Source organism: Phacochoerus africanus, chromosome 3 (assembly GCF_016906955.1).
Source record: "Phacochoerus africanus isolate WHEZ1 chromosome 3, ROS_Pafr_v1, whole genome shotgun sequence".
NCBI classification, from domain to species: Eukaryota; Metazoa; Chordata; class Mammalia; order Artiodactyla; family Suidae; genus Phacochoerus; species Phacochoerus africanus.
In genome coordinates this window covers 159,517,589-159,545,289 of record NC_062546.1, presented here as the reverse complement: position 1 = coordinate 159,545,289, position 27,701 = coordinate 159,517,589, and the positions used below count along the sequence as shown (strand labels likewise).

The window sequence follows — 27,701 nt, the reverse complement described above, 5'->3', positions numbered from 1 at the left end:
TGCTGCAATGAACATTGGAGTACATGTGCCTTTGCGAGTCGTTTTCTCTGGATAGATGCCCAGGAGTGGGATTGCTGGATCAAATGGTAAGTTGCCAAAAACTTTAAATGTCAGAATTCAAAGTGTGTTAGTCTTAAATAGCTGGTTACTTCTTAAAACAAAAAACAAAAAACAAAAAAACCTGCGAAAGATAATTGTACAGAAAATTAAGCTCTGATTTTTGGCTTATTTAGATTTTTATCGAGTGGTTTCCCCTTGAGGCAAGCTTTATAGTGACAGTGAAAGTATAATTCTTGGCTACATAAATATTTACTTGACAGTCACCTGTAAGCTGAGGTCATGGTTCTAGAGCCAATATGTTAATATGATGAATATATTCTCTGTGGATTCTCAGAAAGAATGAAATAGGTTAAAAGCAGCTTGTTCAATATACCTGTAAAGTGCAGACACTTCTGCAGATTCCATCCATTGTAAGATTCACCCCTGATTTGAAAACAGGTTCTTTCCTTTTTCATGATAAGGCACATACGGAAAGTTGGCAGATGATGATCCTGAGGGCTCCAGCTGTACCAGGCCACACCAAATCTCTCCGAAAGCAGAGAGGATTCATAAAAACAGTTGAACAAACAAACAAAAATCCTCCCAGTTCATTGGAAAAGAACATGACACTAGTTTAAATACAATCACGTTAATATGAAAACATTTGATTTTAGAAAAGTTAAACTGGGGAAAAGTACACATTAGGGTAAAGGAAGCCTGGTAGCTAATTCTATATAGCCAGTTATTTTCCAGTTTACATCCATTAGACTGAATCTTGGAGGAAGGCATATCAAAAAGATTTTGTTTACCAAATATCTCAGTTCAGGGAATGTCAGAGCTGTGAGCTTCAAAACTTTCTTTTCTTTTTTTTTTTTTTGGTCTTTTTGCTATTTCTTGGGTCGCTCCTGTGGCCTATGGAGGTTCCCAGGCTAGGGGTCCAAACAGAGCTGTAGCTGCCAGTCTACGCCAGAGCCACAGCAACTCGGGATCCGAGCTGCGTCTGCAACCTACACCACAGCTCACGGCAATGCCAGATCCTTAACCCACTGAGCAAGGCCAGGGATCGAACCCGCAATCTCATGGTTCCTAGTTGGATTCGTTAACCACTGAGCCACGACGGGAACTCCCAAAACTGCTTTCTAAACATTCTGCACTAGCGTGCAACTCAACATATTTTAAAAGATGGGTACTTTTCTGATAACAAGATATTTCTTTTTTAAAAAATCCTTGAACATTTTAGATTCTTTCATTTAGATTCTTTCTGAATGAATAGATTTGAGCAAAAACTTTTTATGTTGGGTATGATTTTTTTTAACTTTGAAACATTCATTTCAGTGCACTAAAATAAACAATAACATTTCTTAAGCATGTAATGTGATTTCAGACAGACAGCTTATAGATTCATAAAATAAAGTTTGATTCTTCTAGACTGAAATGGCATTTATAAAATCTCTGATATCGGTAAACACAGGAAAACTTACTATAGCAAGTTATATGTATTTGAATTGGTAAGCTGAAAAAAAACCATTTCCTGTTTATATCCTGACTAGAGCAGAGTGTGTTACTGAAAGGTAACCTGTTAAATTTCAGGCTGGGGATGACTCCCCACATGTTTGTAGAGCATGCATAGTATTATAACTGGTATTGCTGAATGCAAAAGTTTAAATGCATTGAAACTATTGGGCTGACAGTTCTCCACTTTAAGCAGAGGCTGAAGTATTGTATTACTAAGAAAAGCCAATAGTATAGAATTTAGAAAGTTTTTGTGAATAGCAGCAGTTGGGAAAATTATAAGTAAATGAGATGATTTTAATTCAGAATCATCCTAGAAAAAGCATTTTTCTCTGTTTTCTGTAAATTCCCTCTAGCCTAAAATCATCTTGTCTTATAGGCAGTGGTTTAAAAGGAGACCTCTAAAAATATAGCCCATTGTTTGCATGGGAGAGCCTCTAGAGAGAATTTGCATTATAATGAATCATTATTTGTAAAAGCCCCAATATATTATGTGTGATGCATGTGCACCAAATGGTGAAAATAACAACAGATGTCTTTTTGTTACTGATAAATTACTACAAAGTCAAACCTGTTTAAAAAAGGTTTTGTTGCTTTGTAATTTTCCTCTTAATTGAAAAATGATCAAACATTAAATGAATATCCTCTACTGGGTCAAATATAGTTGAATTGTTTTTGTTGTTTGTTGTTGTTAGCAGCTCTACAATTGGTACAGCTTGTTATTACTGGATCTGTCTTGAGATGCCCAGAAATGGATTCTCACTGAGTGAGATCACATGGTTGGTTTGGAAGGTTCCTGTCACTTCTCCAAAGGAGTTGACATTGTGTGGTTTTATGCATGATACTGGGTAAGAAGAATATAATTGATCCTGCTTGCTGATAATTTGAGGATATCTTGGCAGAAAGAGGTACAGAAGTGCGCAGTAATATTTAGGAAGTATACGATATTTTGGTCTCAGAGTAAGCCTGTGGGATTTAAGCTTGAGGCTTCTATGAGGAAGTTAGCTGCTTTCAAAGATCTTAGCCCCTTTTGGAGTTCCTGTTGTGGCTCAGTGGTTAACAAATCTGACTAGGAACCATGAGGTTGTGGGTTTGATCCCTGGCCTTGCTCAGTGGGTTAAGGATCCGGAGGTGCTGTGAGCTGTGGTGTAGGTTGCTGATGTGGCTGGGATCCCGCATTGCTGTGGCTCTGGCTAAGGCTGGCGGCTACAGCTCCGATTAGACCCCCAGCCTGGGAACCTCCATGTGCCGCAGGATCGGCCCTAGAAAAAGGCAAATAGGACAAAAAAAAAAAAAATCTTAGCCCCTTTTGTACCTTTCATGTTTTTCCTGCAGACAATTCACACTTGGTACTTCAACAAATTCCTATTTGTTAGCTGAATTTTGTGACACAGTATGTCCTGAATTCCACCAAGGAAAATATCCTCCAGTCTTATAATGTTAATACTCTTCCCTTTTTAGAGCATTTGCCATCTATTACAACACCTCAATCTCAACAGGGATGATTTATTTTCTAGGGAGATTTTCTTTCTTAGATGACTAGAGTTAATAATGGATTAATCTACTCACATGATCTGTGCTAATGTGGACACTCTGGCAGGTAAGTAATCAGAGAGGCCTTTGGCTTCCCTCAAATACCAGGTGCAGACCTTGCCTCTTGGACTGAGAAACTCCTTAGTCAGTCAGAGGAACAGGTAATTGCATTTAATCTTATGTAAACCAACCACCAGGAAGCATTTGCTACTTATTCCATAGCCATTCTCCCTATTTCCCATCAACCTCCATATTCCACTCATCAAAAAGAGAAAACACTGTGAACAGTATTTACTTTCTGCTCAGCAGACGAACATTTATTTGTCTTTGTGCAGTGGATGTGTTCATTTACAAGCAAATGTAGTAATATTCTGAACCATTGTCCACAAAATATATCCTATTGTCTTTTCCTTACAAACAGGATGTGATCTAGTCGTTGACACTGGACTAGATACTGGAATTTGTTTCCCTTAGTGATAGTGGATTTTCACAGCCATCCATTCTTGCATGCCTCCTTGCTGATGACCTGATAAGAGAATATCATTCCATTTTGAGAATATCATGGCAAGATTTGGGGAAGTCTTCTAGGTTTCTTTTTATTTTTCTTTCTTTTTATGGCCATACCAGTGGTTTATGTAAATTCCCAGGTTAGGGATTGAATTGGAGCTGCAGCTGCTGGCCTGCACCAGTCATTGCCACACTGGATGTAAACCACATCTGCAACCTATGCTGCAGCTTGCTGCAACACTGGGTCCTTAACCCATTGATGGAGGCCAGGGATCATACCCACATCACAGAGACAACGTCAGGTCCTTAACCTACTGAGCCACAGCAGGAACTCCTTCTTGCTTCTTTTTTGTTGTTGTAGTTGTCCTCATGCTCCCTGCGTATCTGGTGCTGTCTTTAAATAAAAGGAAACAGTTGGGGAGACTGCATTTGTAGACTGACTGACTTTGGCTCACTCACTTAATTACTAAACTATATACTGTCTGAACTAATTTCTCCCACGTCAATTTTGTCATATTTTCATTCTTTCATTAGCTTGATATCCACTACATACTATTTTTCAGAACAGATATCTATGAACACAAAATAAGAGTATTCCTGAGGACCAGGAGTATTTCAAATACAGTATAAGCTGAGAAAAACATAGAGACTGAGGCAATCCTTTTGACTCTACAGCCAGTGGTCATACTTCCTACTGAAATTAAGAGAAATTTTTATTGCTAAGCTACCATAGAAGGGACCCAATAGGACCTTCCGATGCATACACTTCAATGCTTATTCAACGAAATGGGGGTATGATTGGAAAAGGGGCATCAGCATCATGGTTCAGGTAAATTATAGATTTAATAGTTTTCAGTGGGCTGGCTTGGAAGCCCTCCTACCATTTTCTAATCTGACACAGGAACATATTTTCCTGCTGAAACAAATAGTTGGCTTAATACACAACCAAATGCTTTTAAGTTAGAAACTAACAGGAATATGTATGCACAGCAGAGAGGCAAAGGAAGGTCAAAATAAACCCAATACATAAATGGACAGAATTTATAGTGTGTATAGGGATAAATTTACTTCAGAGATTGGGAGTGAGGAAACATATTTTATGGATTATCAGAGTTGACCAGGATATAGGGATTCTTGATATACTTTGTGGAGAGAATAACAATGCATGTGTGTTGAAGAGGTGGTTGAGCAGTAATTTGGAAAATCTGGACAACTGAAATAGGATCAGTTTCCAACGCTGCAGTGTCCAAAGACCTGGATTCAAACTTGAAAGAAATATTTTACTGCCCTTGGACGATTAGCCATAATGCCATAGCAATACTGTTATGATTCCTTGTTAAGAATCATGGACATTTCCAGGTCTAATAATCTGAATTTTCCTTGAAAAAATATTATCTTACACAGCTAAGATTTATTTTTTATTTTGTATTTTTGGGGTTTGTTTTAATTTTTATTTTTTTATTACTCAAATGAATTTATCACATCTGTAGTTGTATAATGATCATAACAATTTAATTTCACAGGATTTTCATCCCATAACCCAAGCACATCCCCCACACCCCCAAACTGTCTCCTCCGGAGACCATAAGTTTTTCAACACACAGCTAAGATTTAATGACTTCCTCTTGTGTTTTTTGGGGGAGGGGTTGTTTTTTCCTTTTTAGCAGAAAAAGTACTTCAGGATGTGGGTTTGCAATAGTCAAACTCTTTCCCTATGGTCCTTTAACCATGTGAAAACTATTCTAGGCAATTTGAACCCCAAATCCTGGCTACAGGAACCAACACGTTAGGACTGAACTACAGTGCCCTCTAGCCTGTGTGCCCACATAGCCGGAGACTGGGCTTTCTCGCACTGTAGGAAATCCTGGGCTTTGTTAGTGGGAGTTATTCTTCATACATTATTTGTTCTCATCATTTGTTTATGTAATTTATAGACTTCAAAAGTGTCGCTCCCTCTTCAAGTTAAAGGAAACTGCTTTTCACTTTAGGGAAATAACACCACGCCCAAACCTCCTCCACTCCACTTATCTAACCTCCCTGGGCAGTTTGAATTTTTAAAACCTGATTTGAAGATATTTTGTTCCCACTAAGGAGAGAAGTTGATGGTAAAACAACACGATCATTGAGTATATTATGATCATATAGTTGAAAAAGTAAATGGATGTGCATATCATATTAGGTGGAACCAATACTGGATTTCTTTAAACATTTAAACCGTGTTTGATCTACAGAGAGGCTTTTTTGTATGTTTCACCCTGATATTTAGAAGGATAGATAAGCTAGGGAGAGAACTAGGAACTGGAAGACACCTGAGAGACAGACTTATTTTTCTCTACATATTCTTTGAAATCCAAAAATCTTTTTGCCATATTTGAAAAATTAATGTAAACATTTTAAGAGGAGAAAAAAATAAAATATGTGGTCATAAATTTTCCTAAACTGACTTATTTTCTCCTCTTCCCTCATTTCTCCCCATGCCCTTCTTTCCTTCTTGGCCAGAGGAAGTGGGGGTTTTTTGAGATTAAAAGAAAAAAAGTTATAGGAGTTTCCGTTGTGGCTCAGTGACAAACCCAACTAGTATCCATGAGGATGACGGTTCCATCCCTGGCCTCCAATCAGTGGGTTAAGGATCAGGCATTGCATGAGCTGCAGTGTAAGTTGCAGACATGGCTTGGATCTGGCTTGTTGCTATGGCTGTGGTGTCGACAGGCAGCTGTAACTCCGATTCTTCCCCCAGCCTGGGAACTTCCATATGCTGCAGGTGAGGCCCTTAAAGTTACAGATGTAAAATATACTGATTCACACTTTTTATTTTTATTTATTATTTTTTATTTTATTTTTTGTCTTTTTGCCTTTTCTGGGGCCGCTCCCATGGCATATGGAGGTTCCTAGGCTAGGGGTCTAATCGGAGTTGTAGCCATCGGCCTACGCCAGAGCCACAGCAATGAGGGATCCGAGCTACATCTGCAACCTACACCACAGCTCACAGCAACGCCGGATCCTTAACCCACTGAGCAAGGCCAGGAATCAAACCTGAAACCTCATGGTTCTTAGTGGATTTGTTAACCACTGAGCCACGATGGGAACTCCGATTCACAATTTTTAAAGGCTATATTCCATGTGTAATTATTATAAAATATTTGCTATATTCCCCTTGTTGTACAATATATCTTTGTAGCTTATTTTATCCCAATAGTTGGTACCTTCTACCTCTATGTTGCCCCTCCCTTTCCCTCTCCCTACTGGTAACCACTAGTTTGTTCTCTACGTATCTGTTTCTTTTTTGTTAAATTCACTAGTTTCTTATATTTTTAGATTCCATATATAAGTGATATCATACTGTATTTGTTTACTAAGCTAGCTGATAATTGATTATTTTTTAAACTTACGGCAAATAATTTTTCAAAATATATCTGAAGGAAACTCACCATCTGATTATACACACGCATGCATGCATGCAAGGGTTTTTATTATTTTAGGATAATGGAAAATTTAAACTACAAAATGTGAGATTGTATAAATAAAAGGTGATGCATTCTTCTATTGGACTACTTTATAGGCACTGTTGTTTTTGTTGTTGTTGTTGTTGTTGTTGTTACTTTTAGTATGCTTTGTCATCTTTTTGATAGCCAGACATGATGTACCAGGTAAAAAGAACTGCTGTGAATTGGTCTTTAGCACTGTGGGGAGATATATGTTGGAGGGAAAGTGGTCTACAGTCCTATGAACTAAGTCTCAGTCTTAGTGAGCCTATGCTTCTCCGAATATGAACTTCGCAGGTGTTTGTTGTTTCCTCTCCACCTTAGATGGGACAGAATGACTACAGTGGGCCAGCGCTGCATATTTCCCCTCCCTCAGGTGGATGGCTAGAGCTGACCGAGGTATTCCCCCCACCCCCAGGTTACTTGTGTTCTAATAATACTCCAGCAGGTTAGGCTCTGGTTAACTACTTTCTCCTGAGGGCAGGCCTTGTTAAGAACTCAGTGCTCTGGCAGGTTTCAAAATGGGTCCTTTTCCCTTCCTCCTGCTGGAAGCAGGAGAGGGTTTTTCGCCAACATTTATTGTGGGAATCTGCTCAAGCTCCTGGAAGTCAATCTCACCATATGGTGGGGGCTCCCTAAGACTGAGCCCCCTGGAATTTTTAACTCTCAGAATTGCTCACACTGAGCCTCCAGCGATTCGTCAGTCACAGGTCTGGTTTTCCTATCCTGCCGCTGGTTCCTGAGGTGGTTCTGCTCTGGTAAGCCATGACTCTTGTATTCACCAATCTCTCCAGTCTTTGGGGCAGAAGTTTGCCATGGGTTCCTCTCCCTCCCCTGTATGAATCCAAGGAGAGTTTTTGCTTTTTCAGTATGTTTTTTTAGCTTTTTACTTGTTGTTATGTTGGAGTGGCTACCCCGCAGCTTTTTAAGTGCAGACCAAGAAATGGCTTGAAATAATATTTATCATTAAAGACACTGAATTTCTTTCTAATGAACATTAAAGGGTATTATAGCCATTTGCAACAACATGGATGGACCTTGAGGGTATTATAATAGTGAAACAAGTCAGAGAAGGAAAAATAGTGTATGATATCACTCATATGTGGAATCCAAAAAACAAAACAAAAGTCAAATTGATAGATTTTTCTACCCTGGTTACCAGGAGCTGAGGGGCAGGAGAAATGGGGAGAGATACAAACAAAAGGTACAAACTTCCAGTTATAAGTTGAATGAGTTTTGGGGATCAAATGGAGCATGATGATTATAATTACCAATACTGTATTATATACTTGAAAGTTGCTAAGGGGGTAGATCTTAAATGTTCTCACTGTAAAAAAGAAATGTTAGTTGTGTGACCAGATGGAGGTGTTAGCTAACACTACAGTGCTAATCATTTTGCAATAGTGTGTCAAACCAACATGCTGTACACCTGAAACAGTGTTATATCTCAATTATATCTCAGTTAAAAAAGAAATAGGAAAAAAAAAAAAGTCCCTAGGAGCAGAATTACTGGGTTAAGGAGTGTGAATATTTAAAGGATTTTGATGTCTTGCCCAATCATCTTTCAGAAAATTGAGCCAATTTGTAGTCTCTCACCTCCTCTGAGTAATAGCTAATCAACCCTTTGTTTTGTCAGCTGTTGCCAATTGATTAGGTGAAAATGGTATTTATTTTAAATTAATAGGCTTTATCTTTGATTACTAATTAGACTGAATATTATTTTTTTCTAGTAAAACGTAAGTATTTTGAATCTTTTATTTTTAAAAAGGATATTTATTACAAGAGAAATGGAAGAAGTCAGTAGGCCAAAAGGAGAGTAGAGGAAAGACACTGAGGGTAGGAAAGGAAGAGAAAAATACCAAGAGTGCCCAAATGGAAAAAGTGGTCCAAAAAAAGCCCCTAAACAAAGAGCGTAGGGGCAGTTGGTTTGAGGCTCCTGCCGTGAGGCTCCAAAAGCCGTATTGGATCAGAGACCTAGCCAGTTAGGCAACTACCCAGACTTCCTAAGAAAGAGAACTTTACATTGCCTGCATTGGGGCCTGTGCCTGTTGATCATTCAATCTATACTCTTGGGGAATTGTTCCTGTTTGTACCATGTTCTCACCAGCTAATGTCTAGCACACCAATGCTTACTCCATACCACCAGTTTGCTTTCTGCCACTGGGTGGTTGCTCATTGAGACATCTCCTTGTGATGTCTTTAGGGCACCCTATTAGCCCAAGGGCACCTCTTGGTGTGGTGGGGGTATTTATGCTTGAGAAGTAGGGATTGAACTCCACTTGTTCTGTCTGAATACATGGGAAAAAGTTTGGAGGGAAGTATACCAAATTAGTATAGGACATTTTAACTTCTCTGTTGACAGTTTCTCCCCAATATTTTTATACAAGATTCCAACTTTGTTTCTAAATATCAGCATCATAATGACTATTTACAGCTTTGATTGATTTTTCACAGTTAAAATGTACTTTCTATTTTTATGATCATTTTATTGAGCTATTTTCTTTGAGGGGGCAGCTTTTCTGTGTAAATTTTATAATGAAGATTTTTACTGATGATGGCACATAGTATTTGACCTTTGTTTGGGTCCATTATTACTACCAAACCTAATTTTCCCAGGTCAGATTTGCAAATCTAACTTTCCAAGGAGACTGAATTCTTGCTTTATTTTGAGTCACATTTTTATTGTGTATAATCCTAGCAAATTTTCCATTTTATCTGGGCTTATTATTCTTTTTTTTTTTTGTCTTTTTTGCCATTTCTTGGGCCGCTCCTGCGGCATATGGAGGTTCCCGGGCTAGGGGTCGAATCGGAGCTGTAGCTGCCAGCCTACGCCAGAGCCACAGCAATGCAGGATCCGAGCCGCGTCTGCAACCTACACCACAGCTCACGGCAACGCCGAAACCTTGACCCACCGAGCAAGGGCAGGGATCGAACCCGCAACCTCATGGTTCCTAGTCAGATTCGTTAACCACTGCGCCACGACGGGAACTCCTGGGCTTATTATTCTAAGCAAGCCTAAATGTTTCAGTTATCCTTCAGCTGGTGTCCTATCTATTATAATAAAGTGGGATCTAGACCACACAGAGAGACAGAAGAAAGCATGTAGAGGTCCTCTCAACTTGCCACCACCAGATCTATTTCATAGCTCCTATTTTAGTGGAGGAGGCAAAGAACATACATTTTTATAGAGAGGAGAATGTGTGACATAATCATTTTGGAGAGAAGCCATCGTATTGGCAAAGTATGGAAGGATTGTTGGTTAGTGTTAAGTGCTCTTTTGAGGTTTGTAGTCATGGATTTTCAATGAGATGAGCTGCATATTCTTTTCTTACTCTGTTCAGCTGCTTGAGTTTAGGATCAAGGTGGAGAATTGAGTTTCACATGAGTTGGAGTTTGGCAAGGTGCTCATGACTGAGGGAGAAAATATTTCTCCCATAAGTTATGTCTTTTCTCTCTTGCAACATCCAACTTTTATTCACTGTTTATTTCTTTGGGTGAAAAAAAAAATGCCCAGTACCTATCATCCTTAAATAACAATAACAAGTATGAAATAAAATGTCAACAAACAAAACCTTTCTTTTACCCACTCCTCTTAAAAGACCTGATCTACCACCTCATTTAGATGAAGTGGTTCGTTAACCACTGAGCCACGACGGAAACTCCAGCACTTCACTTCTTAAAAGAGTTTTCTACAGTCTGGGCTCGATTTCCTCACTTTGCATTTTCTCTTAACCCAGACCAACCAGGCTTCTTTCCTCTCACTCCACAGAGATACTGTTTATCACAGAAACAGTGACCACCACTGTGCTGAATTAATAGTCAATTCTTGGGAGTTCCCGTTGTGGCTCAGTGGAGAAGAATCTGACTAGCATCCATGAGGATGCAGATTCGATCCCTGGCCTTGCTAAGGGGGCTAAGGATCTGGTGTTGCCATGGGCTGTGGTGTAGGCCACAGATGTGGCTTGGATCTGATGTTGCTGTGGCTGTGGCCAGCAGCTACAGCTCTGATTCGATCCCTAGACTGGGAACCTCCATATGCTGTGGGTGCAGCCCTAAAAAAAGCCAAAAAAAAAAAAAAAGCTAATTCTCAGTCCTCATCTTACTTGACCTCTGAGGGCTTGGCCACTTGAAATATTTTCTTCTCTTGGATGCCTTGACATCACACAGTCCTCTTTCCCTCTTCACCCTTATTTTATTGGCTGCCCCTCTGGAGTCTCCTTTGCATAAGTTTTAAATATTGCAGATTACATTCTTGGGAATCACTTTATCTAATTTGTCTTTCTTAGGGAATCTTCTTTACTACTAAGGATTTAAACATTATTTATATGCTAATGACCTCTATAGAGTTTCTAGTGTTGGAAAATCCTTGCATCTCTAGATCCACCACCGATTATTTTTTGTACATTGATGAGAGCAATTTGTTAATGCTTTATTTAGGAGTTTTGCAACTGTATCAATGAGGTTAATTATAAGTTTTTTTTAATTTGAATTCAATTCAGAATTGTTTAAAATAAGCCCTATTTAAAAAAAAAAAAAGCTATTCTATATTGAAACTAAAACAATTTTAATAGAACTTTTCTTTCTGGAAACAATAATAAAAGAACGCACTTTGTAAAATGTGGTCCTGATCAAGTCATGTTAAATACATAAATGTATATACTTAACTCCCATCTCCTCAAAACAGAGGCTGTTTTCTGTTCCTTAGCCCTGGAAACAAGGTGAAAAACAGTCCATGAGTGTTTTCAGGCAGGGGGTTGCCAAACCAAAACTCAAGCAGTTGAATGTGTACACTTTAAGGAATTTGGGGGGAACTTGACCAAAGAATCCAAATTTCTATTTTTAATAACTGATACAAAGCTCAAGGGGTTTCTCCCAAGCAGCTGTGCCTCTGGAATCTGGCCCACCCCCTGCTCACCTATGTTAAGTGCCCAAGAAAATCCCAATGTTTTTGTTCCAGAGAAAACTTTTTTTTTTTTTTTAAGAGGGCTGGTGTCCAGGGAGCTCTTTATGTGAATGAGGTGAGTACAGACTCCACATGGGCATTTTAAGAGTTGGAATCAAAGTATTTTGTTAACACCAGCTAGGGAGACTCCAGCTGTCAAATGGCTCATTTCCAGTTTGTCCTAGTTCCCCACCATGCATTTGTAGACCTAGTACCCCAGATTTTTGCTGTGCCATTATAAGCACATCTGGTGTCCAGACTAATTTATGGTTCATATTCTATGCCTTGAAGTAGACCCCGTATTAACAGTACATACACATAATCCACTTACAATGTATATGGTCACAAAACATTAATGATCTTCTGTAGACCATGCAAATGTTTTTAACCATAATCATAATGCATCAAATTCATAGCCAGAATCCCTAAGACCAAAAAAATTTGAACACTGCAAATAATTTAAAATGCACATACCCACACTCTTTACAGAACTATGCATGGGGAAAGTCCATTTGTTAAATGCCACTGAAGACATTTTGCTAAACTGTTGCTCCAGATGTTTTTGTTGGGAAAATCTGTCTGTGCAGGGCGGAGCTATTTATTGGATGAGCTGAAAAGAAAGAGATACTTGTTGCAATCAGGAAGTTTTAAGATCTTTCAGGTTGTATAAAATGGACCTGTAGAAACATTTAAGTGTTCTCAGGATGCAAAGTTGGAGCTGAAATGTGATATCAAACCAGTTGCAAAAGGTATACAGCAGCCGTCTCTTGCTGTTAAACCTGGTACCCAGATATGCAAAAAGCTTCAGGACACATAGTTTGCTGGTGTCCTACATGTGAAGGCTCGTAGCGTAATCTGAAGATGTGCGAATTTCACAAAAGATTCATACTGTTCTGCTACATAAGTATAGAAGATTTGCTCATACCCCTCCCAAACATAATCGTTGTCCTCTTTTAAGACATGTGCACATAATAGTCCATCTTGTGGGAGGGTAAAGAGGGCTGGTAGTTTTTCATCCAGGAGGTGCTTCGTGTGCTGCATGAGAGTGACTTTCCAAAACACAAGATTTACCGTGATTAAGAATGACTTCTGAATGACTTTGCCTCTGATAATGATTATATTCTTGCTTTATGATCTATGCTTTATGTTCTAAACAATTTGCTCTGGATTAGAAGGCTCCCTGGCTGTCGCGCAGAGCCAGGTGGCTGTAGAGCGGGTGTTGGGGTCCTGGGGCCGGTAGGGCAGTGGGCAGAGGAGCGCAGAGCTGCCATATTGGGGAACCATGCTCAGTGGTGCTGCCTGGGCAGCAGTGACATAGCCCATAGTTGTGCCGCCAGGTGGCTGGGAACTAGGAACAGATGTGGCTGGGACTGCTACCCAATTTCTGGCTACTCAGTGCAGCTGGCAGGCAAGTGGGCTCCAGCGGTGCCTCCAGCACCCCCACGTAAAGTGATTTTAATAATGTCATAATTACCACTAGAATGTGCCATGATTAATTAACAGTTGTAAAGTATGATGTGAACATCGAACGTAGATCAGATAGTTGGAATACATGAAATCCAGTCTCTTGAGATTTAAGGGAAAAAGTCTACACTTATTGTTTTATATTTTAATATCTTTCCTTGGTTTTTGATTTTGAAATTCTTTAAAAATATCAGACCCATAATCTCAAGTTTTTCAAATGTGAAGAACCCTTTTGAATGTAAAATAGTTTACAGGCCTTTATGTGATAACCAGTATCTTTTAATGTGATAATTAGTATCTTTATGTGATAACTAGTATCTTTTAATGAGAAAATAAATCAGAAAAAGCTGTATTGATTCATTACTATATTTGAAGAAACCTGTATTTTATTAGTTGTGGGCTGCACGTGGCAGCTGTGATGAAAGGCAAGCCCAAGCGTCGTGTGGTTTGGTTTCTATGCTGCTCCATCACTTTCTAGTGTGTAACAAAGGTAACCTCTATGGATCTTAGTTTCTTAATGTTTAAACTGAGGAATGATAGTACTTATGTCAAAGAGTTGGTATGATGGTTCATGACATGATAAGCCCTTAGAAATGAAACTGAAATAAAGTACATTCATTTAAAAAATAATACACATATTTATCTTGGACTCATTTTTTTTTAGTTTACATGTAATATCAGGGGGCTGGATAGCTTAGAGACTGAGAGGAAGTCCTAGAGAACAAGGGCTGTGTTGTTGCTCTGCATGCTCACCACAGTGCCTGGCATGTAGTGGATGCCTGAGTGAATGATATTAGAGAGATCTGGGCTCCCACATAGTGTTGCCATTTATAAGCAGCTAAGCTACCTGGCCTCTCAGTTGTAAACTGAGAATAGCTTCATAGGTTTTTGTGAAGATAAAGGGAGCAAATGCAAATAAAATAATCAGTGTAGTACCTGGCACATACCGCACCAGAGATGTTTATTATTTGCAGGCATTGAGAGTTTGAGATGTTAAACAGCCTGTGTCAGCCTATTCAACTGTCCATCAATGTTATAGCTGGAATACCCTGTCTAGGAAAGCAGTTTGTAACTCTCCAATTTCCCTACTTCTTTCTCTTCCTCCTGCTAACTAAATCAGAAACATTGGGGGTTCCCGTTGTGGCTAAGCAGTTAGCTAACCCGACTAGCATCCATAAGGATGTGGGTTTGATCCCTGGCCTCTCTCAGTGGGGTAAGGATCTGGCGTTGCCATGAGCTGTGGTGTAGGTAGCAGACACGGCTCGGATCCCACATTGCTGTGGCTCTGGTGGAAGCCAGTGGCTACAGCTCCAATTTGACCCCTAGCCTGGGAACCTCCGTATGCCATGGGTGTGGCCTTAAAAAGAGGAAAAGAAAAGAAAAATCAATTTCTAATGCTTATTTTGGCTAATTTGATATGGAAGACACTATTGGATGGATACTCAAGAACCATTCCTTTCTCTCTCATTCCCCCAGTTTGTTGGAATGAGGGGACAGACAATTTTTGTTTCCAATCCTTCATTTGCTCTCTCTAATAGGATTTTACATACACACCTTTTGGCACATAGCTTTTTTAACACTTTCCACCTGAATAGGCAGAGCATATATTCTTGCCCAGTTTATAATGGACTTGGCCAGATGTTTTGCTTGGCAAATGGAATGTACTGGACAAGACATGATTGGAGACTCTACATATGTTTGTAAAATTTTTACATGGCCTCTTGCACTGACCATTTGCCATGAGAAGAATATGCCATGTGGCCAGAAGTTCTAGAATAAGAAGATATATGGGGCGGACATGAAAACAAACACAGTCTAGATCCAAGCCCAACTGATCCCAGTTAAACCCAGCAGAGTCACAGATAACCTACATACTTGTAATTGGGGGACACATTACAAGTGCTTGCTCCCGTAAACCACTAAGATTTTGGGGTTTCTCGTTATGGAGCATTATCACAGCAATAGCCAACTAATATAGGCAGTAGTCTGCCAGGCTCCAGAGGATGAATCATAATTGATCTAAGTTTAATTGTTATTGTTTCCCATTCATGATTTCCAGATTTGCTTGGGGGTAGGGGAGGCCAAATGACCCACTCTTGGCCAATGAAATATATGAAGATGTCTACTGGGGACTTTTAGAAGAGATTTTTCTTCTCTGAATAAATGCATAGGAGGGGATGGAAGTCGTCTTTCCCTCTCATTTGCTTGAAAATTCAGTGGGAGTCTTGAAACTGTAAATCAAAAGATTCAAAGATGAAAAGCTAACAGCTAACGATGATGGATCAAAGTCTAGGATCCTGATGACATGGCTTAGTGGTTGACCCTAAGTAACCAACCATCTCTGCATTCCTTATTTAGTCAGATTTTCTGTTTTTTGCTTCCCAAGGCACTCCTGACCTAACATACCTAAAATATCAGTTTATTTATCCCTGTCACTGTTTCTTTGAAGTGAGTGATGAAGGAGAAAAGGGAGTTGTGTGATCACAATCTCCTCACACAGATTCTAGGAAACCTTATTTATTCGGTTATTAGACCCTTGCCTTTGTCAAAATGTTTGTAATAACAATGAAGTAATTAGCCTATGTTTGCCTTTAACCAAAAATGTGGTGGAGACTGATGTGGATATAGGAAAGTGCATTCTGGCCAATGTTGGAGGCCACTGTGACAAATGGCGATTTCTAAAAAGGAAGGCATGACAACTGTGGAGCCATACAGTAAGAGCATCTCTTGGAGGGTTGCTTGGAGAGAGTGGCTGGCCAAAGGTAGTCAAGGAATAGGTGATGCATGTGATACTACCATCTTCACCTTTTACTGAATTTGGAGGGTGTGTGAAATGCTACCACATTAAGGGGGAAATTGCCAATGGGCTGTTATCTGCAAGACTTTTCCTTGGCTGAGACGCATAAAGAAGTCAGGGAACTTGCTGCCTACACAGAGATCATTTGAAAAACTTTCTATGATGTTGAAAACTGTTCATTTTGTAAAAGCAAAATGTGGAACACTACAAAACTGAGTTCCTTAGGTTGAAGAAATATCCATTCTTGATGCTGTGCTTCTACAGAATCCCTCCGTGTTGGAACCAGCAGCTGTGAGAAGGGTACACCCTCCAAGCCAGCTAGGAGCATGAAATCATCCTGTCCAACCAGCACTTCCCCTTTAAACTGGCTGGTGGCTCTAACCAGTGGTATATCCACAGGGGGGTGGGGGGAATGACATAAAATGTACTTAGGAATGCATCAAAAATTCTTGATGACATTTTTCCTTCTTTGGTAGAAAATAAACCTTCCTCTGATTTATGTAGGAACCTCAAGGATCCATGACATACCTAGCATTTTGACACTCCTCATTTCTATCTGTGGGGTAATTGCTTGCTATGCTTGAAAGATCCCAATATTGGAGCAACTGGAATATTTTCAGGGAGTACTGGGAACAACGACAGCCAGTGATGGTGCCTAGAGTGCATCATAAATTGAACACTGAATTTTGGAAACCCGAATCCTAGAGCAAAGTGTCTGTTGACCAGGAAGTAAATCTAGTTAATTGTAGGACTGTCTTAGTCTGTTTGAGTTGTTATAGCAAAATGCTGTAGATTGAATAGCTTAAAAAACCAAACATTTGTTTCTCACAGTTCTGGAGGGTGGGAAGTTCAAGATCAAGGCACCAGTGGATTTAATATATCTAATGAGGGTCCACTTCTTGGTTCATAGACGTCTCTTTTCAGTGTATCCTTATGTGATAGAAGGGGGCAATGGAGCTCTCTGGGATCTCTTTTATAAGGGCACTAATCCCATTCGTGGGAGCTCTGCCTTCAAACTTAAGGCTCCACCTCTAAATACCATCACACTGGGATTAGGTTTCAAAATATGAATTTTGGGGGGAACACAAACATTTAGTCTGTATCAAGGATGAATGAAATCACAGAAGCCATAGTAGGGTGTTTCTGGAATAGATATGAGGATGTTCCAAATCTCTTGGGAAATGAAAAAGAATTTACAATGTTGAAACTTAAGGATTGGCTATCAGGGGGAAATTTTAGAGATATGAAGCTCTCCATCTTTGATGATCTTGGTCAGAATTCCATTGCTGGAGCCCAAGGGGTGAGATGACAAATTGAACTGTGTCTCTAGGCTGCTAGACTATTTATTTGGTCAGATTAGGGCCTCGAAATGTATAATGCTTATGGATTAATTTCTCCAGATGATTAAAAATGTGGAGCAATGTCTTTACTGAGACATAGGTGGTGCAGCAGACCACATGTCTTGCTCTAGGTGGGAATTCCCAAAAGACAGCATGACCAAGAAGTCCTCAAAGTTGTGCAAGATAGAAATTCTCATGATCTCACAATAAAGCAATTTATTGGGAGAAATGAGAGGCCAGGAGCCTTCTGACAAATGTATGCTTGTGAAGACACAAAGATAACGAGAATTCTTTAAAAAGGCATTAAAAGAGTAAATTTAAGAAAACCCTGCCACCATGACCCTATCAATGATCAGCGCTTGTATTTAGACTGATCACTAAGAATGCAATGTCATCAAGAGTGTGGAGTTCCCTCTTGAACAGGGAACAGTGCAGCAGGTTAAGAAGCCTGCATTATCTCTGCAATAGTGTGGGTTCGATCCTTGGTCTAGTGCAGTGGTTTAAGGATCTGTCCTTGCTATAGCTGTGGCATAGGTGGCAGCTGCAACTGGGATTCTATCCCTGGCCTGAAAACTTCCATATGCTGCAGGTGATGCCCAAAAAAGTTACGGAGTCCAAAGCTAGGCCATTATATAATTTCTCAGATATGTGGCATTTATCTCAGCTGGAATTCCATATAAGGTTCGTAACTTATATAGCTGTATCTATGTGACTGGAGATTTTGTTTCTTCAGAGCATGTTAAACAATGCTTCCAGCTTATTCAAGAATCCTATTATCTGTCACAAACTCATACTAATCATGAAGATAAATTACAGGTGAAGAATGTTATTTACCAAGTAGTGAAAGATGCACTTGTTATACTGAAATCCAGAAAATCCAGTTTGAGCAAACCCTAAGGGTCCCAGAGATGTCTTAAATCCTGCACAAGTGAAAGTGAATTATTGGCAGCTGTTCAAACTCTTCAGTCAGAATTCCTATGGACTTTGAAAATCATGTTATATATTAAAAAAAAAACTGTACCCAACTTTTGAGAGATACATAGACCTTGTCTAATATGTTTCCAGTATTTACAGACACTAAATGTATATGTGTAATAATTATTTTAGGAACATGCATCCTTAAACTGTGACTTCTCACCTAGTACAACCTTTTTACCAAGCTGTAAAAACAAAACCTCATCAGCCTTGAAGAAATATCTGCATTTATCCCTTAGCTACTTTGTTAGAGAGCTTAGCCAGAATGTACTTGTAACTATTAGGAATTACTGTCACAATTTATTTGGATTTTATTTTGTTTTATGTTTGAATACCCTCTTCTCTGGCCTTCAGGGTTCAAAAGATCAGTGGAAAAAAATGAATAGTGAATGATGCAGTTCTTAATGTATAGGACTGGCATTATATAGCAGAAATCAAATACTATACAATTCAAAGAGTTAATATCTTTATTAAATGAAAATTTTATTTAAATTAGGCTTTGACAATTTTTAGTGTTAAGCACTTTGCATTAAAGTATTCATGTAATTTTTAAAAGCTTACAAAATATTTTTGCTAAAAAATAAGTGACATAACATTAAAACATGTAAGGCAAAATCTAATGGAATTACAAAGAGAAATAGATGAATCCGCTATCATAATTAGAGACTTCAATGCCCCTCTATCAGAGTGGATAGATCTAGCAGGCAAAAAATCAGTAAAAACATAGTTGAACTCAAAAACACGATCAACCAACTGGATATACCACCACAAAGTAGAATTTGTTCCAGGTATGCAAGACTAGTTAAACATCTGAAAATCAGCTAATATAATCCATCACATCAGTAAGCTAAAGGGAACAATATAATGACCATATCAATAGATGAATAAAAAATTTTTGACAAAATCCAACAGTCATGCATGATAAAGACACTCAGTAAATTGTGAATAGGGGAACCTTCCCCAAGTTAATAAAGAATATCTACCTCCTCCCACCCCCCAAAAAGCTACCACTAACATCATACTTAATGGTAAGAAACATGATGTTTTCCCACTAAGATGAGATATAAGGTAGGGATATCCCTTCGCACCACTCCTTTTCACGATCATAATGGAAGTTCTAGTAAATGCAGCAAGACAAGGAAATAAAAGATATACAGATTGGAAAGGAAGAAATAAAATTGCATTTGTTCACAAATGACATAATCATTTATACAGCAAATCTGAAAGAATGAACAAAAACTCTTGGAACTAATAAGTTATAGCAAGGTTATAGGATCCAAGGTTAATATAAAAAAGTCAATCATTTTTATATATACCATCAATGAACAAGTGAAATTTGATATTAAACTGAAATTAAAATTAAATTTGAAATTTACATAGTACATTTATATTAGTATCAAAAAATGAAATGCTTGGGTATAATGTAACAAAATATGTGCAAGATCTATATGAAGAAAACTACAAAATTCTGAAGAACAAAATCAAAGACCTAAATAGAGAGATAGTCCATGTTCATGGATAGTAAGACTCAATATTGTCATGATGTTAGTTGCTCCAAATTTAATATATAGATTCAATGGAATGCCAGTCAAAATCCCAGCAAGTTATTTTGTGGATGTTGGCACACTTATTCTAAAGTTTATATGGAGAGGCGAAAGACCCAGAATAGTCAACACAATATTGAACAAAGTTGGAGGACTGACACTACCTGACTTCAAGACTTGCTATGAAGCTACAGTAATCAAAACAATGTAATACTGGAAAAAGAACAGACAAATAGATCAGTGGAACAGAATAGAAAGTCAAGAAATTGACCTACATAAAAACAAAAATAGCCTTTTCAACAAATGGTTCTGGGACAACTGGATATCCACGTGCAAAAAAAAAAAAAAGCATCTAGACATAACCCCCTTCATAAAATTAACTGAAAATGTGAAAATGGATCACAGACCTAAACGTAAAACACAAAAGTATAAAACTGCTAAAAAAAACTCTTAAAACTCAATAAGAAAATAACTTGATTGAAAAATGAGCCAAAGATCTTAACAGATACCTCACCAAGAATATACAGATGGCAATTAAGCATATGAAAAGATGCTTTCACATCATAAGTCATCAGGAAAATGCAAGTTAAAACAACAGGGAGATATCACTGCACTCCAATTAGAATAGCCCAAATCCAGATGCTTTAAATGTTGGCAAAGGAGTTCCCGTCGTGGTGCAGTGGTTAACGAATCCGACTAGGAGCCATGAGGTTGTGGGATCAATCCCTGCCCTTGCTCAGTGGGTTGAAGATCCGGCATTGCCATGAGCTGTGGTGTAGGTTGCAGACGCGGCTCGGATCCCGCATTGCTGTGGCTCTGGCGTAGGCTGGTGGCTACAGCTCCAATTGGACCCCTAGCCTGGGAACCTCCATATGCCACAGGAGCGGCCCAAGAAATGGCAAAAAGACAAAAAAAAAATGTTGGCAAGGATGTGGAACAACAGGAACATTCCTTCATTACCTGTGGGAATGCAAAATGGTGCAGCCACTTTGGAAGTCAGTTTGGTGGTTGCTTGTAAAACTAAACATAGTCTTAGAATATAATCCAGCAATCACAGAGTTAAAAACTCACACAAAAAGCTGCATCAGATGTTTACAGCAGCTTTAGTTATAATTGCCAAATCTGGAAGCAACCAAGATGGCTTTAGTAGGTGAATGTATAAATAAACTGTGGTACCTGGAGGCAATGAAGTATTATTCTGTGCTAAAACAGATGAGTTATCTAGCCATGAAAAAACATGCAGAAACCTTACATGCATATTGCTATGTGGAAGGAGGCAATATGAAAAGACCATACACTATATATATGATTCCAAATTTAAGACATTCTGGAAAAGGCACAACTGCATGGACACTAAAAAGATAAGTGGTTGCCAGGTGTTACAGGTGCCAGGAGAGGGATTTGAAAAAATGGTGGTATCATCTTTGGTTATCACCTACTCTATTAGCTCACTCACTGCTGCCATTTCCTAGTATTTGATTTAAGCCATACGGTAACAAATCGGACTTCAATGCATTCTTACACAATTTTTTAAACACGTTCCTGTGTGGCACAGTGGGTTAAGGACCTGGTATTGCCACACCGGTGGCGCAGGCCAGAAGTGGGCATGGAGTTCTGGCCTGGAAACTTCCACATGCTGCGGGCATGGTCAAAAAAAGAAAAAAGAACTAACACTTTCATGTCATCAGAACTTAAATGAGAGATACAGCAACTGTTGCAATAGTTAACATTATATATAAATATTATTGAGTGCTTGCCTGGAATTACGTAGAATTCATTTAGTGGAAAGGATCCTGGTTTTGTAATCAAAGCTCTGAATCCGAATATGAGTTCTACTGTTTATTCATCATATGACTTGGAGCAAGTTACATCTTCTAATTTTTATGGAGATCAGATCTGTGAGGGATTCTGGGCATCGCATTTTTGTGAACTGCAGAGATGTCTGGATGGATAAGTTTCTATTGATAATACATGTCTCCAGGGAAGCTGTGTGTAGTAACAGTGAGGCAAAAGTTTTCATTATGGCAAAACATCTGGTTAAAATCTATTCTCAGGAGTTCCCGTCGTGGTGCAGTGGTTGGCGAGTCCAACTGGGAACCATGAGGTTGCGGGTTCGGTCCCTGCCCTTGCTCAGTGGGTTGACAATCTGGCATTGCCGTGAGCTGTGGTGTGGGTTGCAGACGCGGCTCGGATCCCGCGTTGCTGTGGCTCTGGCATAGGCCAGTGGCTACAGCTCCGATTGGACCCCTAGCCTGGGAACCTCCATATGCCATGGTAGCAGCCCAAAGAAATAGCAAAAAGACAAATAAAATAAAATAAAATCTATTCTCATTATTTATCAGTGAGCCTGCTTGTTTGTGATGTTGATGGGTCTGCTCTGAAACTGTGTAAGCAGGAGCTTCGGGTCCTGTTGGCCTATGACAAACTGACCACAGGTACAATTGCCACTTAGGGCCAGGAACTACATGTTACCTTTGCATAAAGTATAAACTCAAAAACTTGTTGAATAAAATTAATTTTTTTTGGACACCAGGAATTTCCAGGCACTCTTTGGTATTAGAACCCTACAGATGTTTAAAGGGAAATAAAGTTTCCCTGGATTTCCTCATGCTCTGGAAAAAGCCCAAGCCTCCCAACACTTCTCACATACCAAGAGAATTAGATCTTTATCTAACTGTCTGGGTAAGTGCTTTGATCTGAAATGACAATACAATTTCTCTATGTCCCTGAGACAGCAAAATGGTTACAACCTAGACTAAGTCCCTAGGTTAAGCCCCAGGCTTCCAGGATGACCAATGGCAGTGCTATTTCCTTCGGTATGAAGCCCAGACTTTGGAGACACCTCGAGGTCATAAAAGCTGAGATTCATGGGGTTATCTGGCCCCTGAAGGTATTTTATTCACATGAGAAGCAAAGACCTAGATTTATGTTTCTAAGGAGACTGTTTCAGGAAGGGAGGGGGACAACTGCTTCCCTTCCTCTTCATAAGCAGAGAAAAATCACTTTTTGTCTTCACTCCCCTATAAAGTATGCAACTAATTGTGTACAATATGACCTGGTTCTCACTGCAATACCCTAGGGAGGCCAGGATGCTTATTATTTATGGTCAGGTAATTAACACAAAATCTCTCTGATCCAGAATACCTCCAATCATATTCAGAATAAAATTAATGAAGGTAAATAGTAGAAAAAGAAAGCCTCGGCTGAGTGGATAAAAAGGCAAAAACCTTCAATATGCTGCCTACAAGAAACTCACCTTAGGACAAAAGATACATACAGATTGAAAGTGAAAGGGTGGGGAAAAATATTTCACACCAATAGACATGACAGAAAAGCAGGAGTCGCAACGCTCATATCAGACAAAATAGACTTTAAAAGAAAAGACATAAAGAAAGACAAAGAAGGACACTACTTAATGATTAAGGGATCCATCCAAGGAGAGGATGTTACCATCGTCAACATATATGCCCCAAATACAGGAGCACCCAGATACATACAACAAATATTAACAGACATAAAGGGAGATATTGATGAGAATACAATCATAGTAGGAGACCTTAATACCCCCCTCACATCAATGGACAGATCCTCTAGACAGAAAACCAATAAAGCAACAGAGATCCTAAAGGAAACAATAGAAAAGTTAGACTTAATGGATATCTTCAGGACGCTACATCCAAAAAAAGCAGAATACGCATTCTTCTCAAATGCTCATGAAACATTCTCAAGAATCGACCACATATTGGGACACAAAGCGAATCTCAATAAATTTAGGAGCATAGAAATTATCTCAAGTATCTTCTCTGACCACAATGCCATGAAATTAGAAATCAACCATGGGAAAAGGAAAGAGAAAAAACCTACTGCATGGAGACTAAACAACATGCTACTAAAAAACCAATGGGTCAATGAGGAAATCAAGAAGGAAATTAAAAACTACCTTGAAACAAATGATAATGAAGACACAACCTCTCGAAATCTATGGGATGCTGCGAAAGCAGTGCTCAGAGGGAAATTTATAGCAATACAGGCCTTTCTCAAAAAAGAAGAAAGATCCCAAATTGACAACTTAACCCTCCACCTAAATGAATTAGAAAAAGAAGAACAAAAAAGGCCTAAAGTCAGCAGAAGGAAGGAAATTATAAAGATCAAAGAAGAAATCAATAAAATCGAGACTCAAAAAACAATAGAGAAAATTAATAAAACCAAGAGCTGGTTCTTTGAAAAGGTGAACAAAATTGACAAACCCCCGGCCAGACTCACTAAAAAGAGGAGAGAAAGAACCCAAATAACCAAAATTATAAACGAAAAAGGAGAAATCACAATGGATACAGCAGAAATGCAAAAAACCATAAGAGAAGACTATGAACAACTATATGGCAACAAGTTTGACAATCTGGAAGAAATGGACAATTTTCTAGAATCTTACAGCCTGCCAAAACTGAATCAAGTAGAAACAGACCAACTGAACAGACCGATCACTAGAAATGAAATTGAAGAGGTCATAAAATCACTCCCTACCAATAAAAGTCCAGGACCAGATGGCTTCACAGGTGAATTTTATCAAACATATAAAGAGGAATTGGTGCCCATCCTCCTTAAACTCTTTCAAAAGGTTGAAGAAGAAGGAATACTCCCAAAGACATTCTAGGATGCCACCATCACCCTCATTCCAAAACCAGACAGAGATACCACCAAAAAAGAAAACTATCGCCCAATATCATTGATGAATATAGATGCAAAAATTCTCAACAAAATCTTAGCCAACCGAATCCAACAACATACCAAAAAAATTATACACCATGACCAGGTTGGGTTCATCCCAGGTTCACAAGGATGGTTCAACATATGCAAATCAATCAGCATCGTACACCACATTAACAAAAAAAAAAGTCAAAAATCATATGATCATCTCAATAGACGCAGAAAAAGCATTTGACAAAGTCCAACATCCATTCATGATCAAGACCCTCGCCAAAGTGGGTATAGAGGGAACACTCCTGAATTTGATCAAAGCCATTTATGATAAACCCACAGCAAATATAATCCTCAATGGGGAAAAACTGAAAGCCTTCTCACTCCAATCTGGAACAAGACAGGGATGCCCACTCTCACCACTGCTCTTCAACATAGTTTTGGAAGTCCTAGCCACAGCAATTAGACAAACCAAAGAAATAAAAGGCATCCATATAGGAAGAGAAGAGATCAAACTGTCACTGTAGGCAGATGACATGATACTATACATAGAAAACCCTAAGGACTCAAGCCCAAAACTCCTTGAACTGATTCATAAATTCAGCAAAGTAGCAGGATATAAGATTAACATTCAGAAGTCAGTTGCATTTCTGTATACCAGCAATGAAATATTAGAAAAGGAATACAAAAATACGATACCTTTTAAAATTGCACCTCACAAAATCCAATACCTCGGAATACACCTGACCAAGGAGGTAAAGGGCCTCTATGCCGAGAACTATAAAACTTTAATCAAAGAAATCAAAGAAGATGTAAAGAAATGGAAAGATATTCCATGTTCCTGGATTGGGAAAATCAATATCGTAAAAATGGCCATACTACCCAAAGCAATCTACAGATTCAATGCAATCCCTATCCAATTACCCATGACATTTTTCACAGAAGTAGAACAAACAATCCAAACATTTATGGAACCACAAAAGACCCAGAATCGCCAAAGCAACCCTGAGAAACAAAAACCAAGCAGGAGGCATAACTCTCCCAGACTTCAAGAAATACTACAAAGCCACAGTCATCAAAACAGTGTGGTACTGGTATCAAAACAGACAGACAGACCAATGGAACAGAATAGAGAATCCGGAAATAAACCCGGACACCTATGGTCAATTAATCTTTGACAAGGGAGGCAAGAACATCAAATGGGAAAAAGAAAGTCTATTCAGCAAGCATTGCTGGGAAACCTGGACAGCTGCATGCAAAGCAGTGAAACTAGAACACACCCTCACACCATGCACAAAAATAAACTCAAAATGGCTGAAAGACTTAAATATATGACAGGACACCATCAAACTCCTAGAAGAAAACATAGGCAAAACACTCTCTGAGAACAACATCATGAATATTTTCTCAGGTCAGTCTCCCAAAGCAATAGAAATTAGAGCAAAAATAAACCCATGGGACCTCATCCAACTGAAAAGCTTTTGCACAGCAAAGGAAACCCAAAAGAAAACAAAAAGACAACTTACAGAATGGGAGAAAACATTTTCAAATGATGCAACTGACAAGGGCTTAATCTCTAGAATATATAAACAACTTATACAACCCAACAGCAAAAAAGCCAACCAATCAATGGAAAAATGGGCAAAAGACCTGAATAGACATTTCTCCAAAGAAGATATACAGATGGCCAACAAACACATGAAAAAATGCTCAACATCGCTGGTTATAAGAGAAATGCAAATCAAAACTACCATGAGATACCACCTCACACCAGTCAGAATGGCCATCATTCATAAATCCACAAATAACAAGTGCTGGAGGGGCTGTGGAGAAACTGAACTGCTGGTGGGAATGTAAACTGGTACAGCCACTATGGAGAACAGTTTGGAGATACCTTAGAAATCTATACATAGAACTTCCATATGACCCCGCAATCCCACTCTTGGGCATCTATCCGGACAAAACTCGACTTAAAAGAGACACGTGCACCCGCATGTTCATTGCAGCCCTATTCACAATAGCCAGGACATGGAAACAACCCAAATGTCCATCAACAGATGATTGGATTCGGAAGATGTGGTATATATACACAATGGAATACTACTCAGCTGTAAAAAAGAATGCCATAATGCCATTTGTAGCAACATGGATGGAACTAGAGACTCTCATACTGAGTGAAATGAGCCAGAAGGACAAAGACAAATACCATATGATATCACTTATAACTGGAATCTAATATCCAGCACAAATGAACATCTCCTCAGAAAAGAAAATCATGGACTTGGAGAAGAGACTTGTGGCTGCCTGATGGGAGGGGGAGGGAGCCGGAGAGATCGGGAGCTTGGGCTTATCAGACACAACTTAGAATAGATATACAAGGAGATCCTGCTGAATAGCATTGAGAACTTTGTCTAGATACTCATGTTGCAACAGAAGAAAGGCTGGGGGAAAAATGTAATTGTAATGTATACATGTAAGGATAACCTGACCCCCTTGCTGAACAGTGGGAAAATAAAAAAAAATTATATAAATAAAAAAAAATAAATAAAATAAATAGATGTTACCAACAACAACAACAAAAAAAGAAAGCCTCAATTGTTTTGCCATAATTATAAAATTACCTGGCGAATTTCTAGCCAAGGCCATTTGTAGTCAAGATGTAGCCTGAACTTTTACACACACACACACACACACACACACACACACACTTTCACTCACTTTGTTTAGGAAAAAACTTATGAGTATGGGGCAGGGGATGAATAGAAGCACATGATAAGAAAGAAGTGAAAGGGTGGAGGGACCAGAAGACAGCTAGGATCTGGGGAGGACGAGAAGTCCCCACTCCAAGAGGGCACATTGTGACAGATTGAA

The 27,701-nt window shown here is 39.0% G+C and overlaps 1 pseudogene; it reads left to right on the top strand.

Moving 5' to 3' along the window:
* Positions 1-7,594: 7,594 nt before the first annotated feature.
* LOC125121973 (lysine-specific demethylase 3A-like) lies at positions 7,595-18,513 on the top strand (annotated as a pseudogene).
* Positions 18,514-27,701: the final 9,188 nt, after the last annotated feature.